Source organism: Montipora foliosa, chromosome 7, assembly GCF_036669935.1.
Source record: "Montipora foliosa isolate CH-2021 chromosome 7, ASM3666993v2, whole genome shotgun sequence".
Classification (NCBI taxonomy): domain Eukaryota; kingdom Metazoa; phylum Cnidaria; class Anthozoa; order Scleractinia; family Acroporidae; genus Montipora; species Montipora foliosa.
In genome coordinates this window covers 10,885,561-10,888,722 of record NC_090875.1, presented here as the reverse complement: position 1 = coordinate 10,888,722, position 3,162 = coordinate 10,885,561, and the positions used below count along the sequence as shown (strand labels likewise).

General features: G+C 36.2%; 1 protein-coding gene across 1 annotated transcript in view; it reads left to right on the top strand.

Moving 5' to 3' along the window:
• Positions 1 to 241: 241 nt before the first annotated feature.
• LOC138010423 (peroxidasin homolog) overlaps positions 242 to 3,162 on the top strand; it is a 55,688-nt gene continuing 52,767 nt past the window's right edge. Inside the window, exon 1 of the mRNA XM_068857379.1 lies at positions 242 to 362. The gene's annotated coding sequence lies outside the window, so the exon portion shown is untranslated. The remainder of the gene's footprint in view (positions 363 to 3,162) is intronic.

Sequence of the window (3,162 nt, the reverse complement as noted above, 5' to 3'; positions counted from 1 at the left end):
AATCTTTAAATTGAAAAAATATATTTACTACGAAAGACTTGCAAACACCGATGAAAAATTTTGCAAAGTAATTTCTTCAATACAATAATTTTGTTCTAGACAGCGTGGAAGTTCTGGAAAAGAAAAGCCTTAGTTCTAATCTTGGTGGCACTGAAACCGTGCAATGTTCCTTAGAAAAGGAAAACCAGAATGGGAAGGTTAAATGGCGTGAAATTGGCACCACTGCTAGTGAACTCAATCCAGACGGGAGAATTGAGGTAAAGGTGTCACTTTGACAATAAAAAATGTTCAACTGGATGATGCGGGAACATATGAGTGTCGAGGAGAACGTTACACTCGATTCTACACAGTTTACGTCAATGGTGAGTTTTTAAATGCTTAGAAAGCCATCAAAATGCTACAAATCATTATTATCAACAAGAAAAACAACATAATCACCGGGCCGTAGCCAGTATGAGGCAATCTCAGGCACCTACCTTAGTCATTTCTTTCGTTATTTCTTTCTTTATTATTATTTTTTAAATAATACAGGATATCAGTACTGTAAGCGTCAAGAACACCCTATATATCTAAGAATAGAATTTGCCTTAGTCATATATTTTTTTCTGACTACCGCAATGAATCAAGTTTATCCTCCTCATCATCATAAATATCAGCTTAAATTTTGAACTTCATCAACATTAACCTAATCATCAAGATCATTACCTCCAAGATCTTCATTGTCCTCATCAATCTTAAAATTCCTTTGTACCAAGTATATTTAATTTCTCGTCGACTTCCAATAGTGTCACTCTCTTTAACATTAGCTCTTTAATCACTACTAACCTCAGTGTTTGTTTATGTGGTCTACTGAGAAATTGTTTTGCAACTTAATCATTGCGTTGCTCTTTTCTTGTTTGAACGTTCATTCCATTGCACATTACCAGCATTTACTTATATTCTTCATAAGAATTCTATCAATAACTTATCTTCATTAGAACATCATCAGTCTCTCAATGAATTCAAAGTAACCATTGCAGTCATGGAGCAACTAGATCAATACCTATCAGTTGCAAAAGAAGCTAGCCTGAAAAAACACCGCTTCAACAGGACTTGAATCCATGACCATGAGGTTTCTCTACCATCTGACCTATCCACAGGCACCCTTAGTCCTGTTCCGGAACCCCCTCTTACCCCGCCCCGAAAATGGGCCTGGAACCCAGGCGGGAAACAAGAGAGTCCTGAATTACTTGCAGGCGCATGCTTGGAATGAAGCCATTTTTCTTCCAAAACTGGGGGCAAAAAACCATATTTGGAAAAAGATTCCTTATTTGGGCATAGTTTATTCCGAGTGCGTTTACACTGGATACATGGGGATAATGTGAAAGGAAATTATAACGCCAAGTTTCTGGAGGCAATTGATTTCGCGTTTAAGAAATGCTACTTTACCTTTACCTTTACCACTTTACCAAGCTATTCATGCAGTCGTTACTGGTAATGATGGCTTTGTCAAACCTGCAACAGGATTTGGCAAGTCTGTTTGCTACATGGTTGTTCCTTTAATATGTTTGCGATTTTCTTCGATCCGAGTCCGATCTTAATTGTAAATCAGTCCTTCTTATCGTGTGTCCCAATCGTGGAAGATCAGATGGATGACATACGATAAGTATGAAATTTCGTTCCTGAAACCCATTTAATTGCTCTCCCGAAACTCCTTGAAACTTACAAATATACTGTAGTTCGTGGATGTGAACCGCTCAACGAAGACTAATAAATCTCCTGCTGGAACTCTTGTTTATTGTTCATTACTTCTGTCGATCTAGTCTATGTATTGGTATTTTAATTAATGTAAAGCGCATGCGATCATTCTGTCATGAAGCAAGCGCTATATAAGTTTTTAAGTTATTATTATTATTATTATTATTATTATTATTGCACTGATCCAGTGAACATATATTTGAGTTGCATAGTAATTATTGAAACTGTGATTGTTTCAGGAGTTTAGGTCAACTTTTTTTTTTTTTTTTAAATCGGGGACAAGTTGTTTGGATACCCAATATAAAACAGTCACGTAAAAAATGTGGTAAATACTCTCACTTTTATCAGGAATAGTACACAAACACCGGTGACAAACAGAGTTGTTTTTCTTTCTTTTTTTTTTGAGTAATTAGTTGCCCGCGTTCAAGCAAGTGTGCGCATTGACGTGACGCTTAGCGCCCAAGCCTGCTATAGTACAGCCACAATGGCGGACTTCCATCGAGTGATCAATACGGATTGTTCTGGCCTCATAAAAACGTAAAATATAAAGAATCCCTCAAATACTCGATTATTTCCTTTAACTAAGTCAGGTACTACAAATTTGGCGAAGGAAAAAATCTTTCATTTTTATTTTCCATTCTCCTTTAAATATGTTGTACGTTCAAACAATTTCTTACATAATGTTCGACGTTTCATGCTTAACTGTCCCAACTAACATTGTAATCTTTTCACTAAAGCAAAAGAAAAGCATGAACACGAGACGACGTTCTCTTCCTCTGGCAATTTATATATTAACCCATCGAGACTGAATTAAAACCAAGGTTCTTTTGCTGGCTTCGGAGCTAAGCCTTGGAATTCCATTTGTGATGAACTCCGTCTACTGCCAATAAGAGCTTTTAAAAAGCATATCAATGATATGTTGCTTCCTTTATCGGAGGTTGCGGACGATTACTTTGATGAAGCGCCCATTCTGCTTCATAAAATAGCGAAATTCACATTTTAATTTCTAGAGTATAAACAGCTTTATTTTGTCCCCAGTTTTGTTTCCAGTTTCATTTCCTTATATATACGATTAAAGAAAGACAACTTCACAGCGTAGCGACATCAAGTTTCATGTTTGAACAATCATCAGGCTATAGTTCTTACATTTGCATTTCCACTTATTTAAAAGCCATTCTAATACTCTAGGGAGGGTGCTATTTTAAGTTCGATAAAAGGTATTTGTTTTTGTGTCTGCATTTAGAAATTAGTTCTAATTAGAACTAATTTCTAAATGAAGATTAAAAATTTTGATTGTGAGCCGGTGTTCCACATCCCATGTTATGGCATGCAGAATTACAAAAAAGGAAAACCTTAGGGCCTTTAAGGAAACCTTTGGCCAACCAGAAGCCAAATATGACTTTTACATGTACCTGTCAGTCTTCT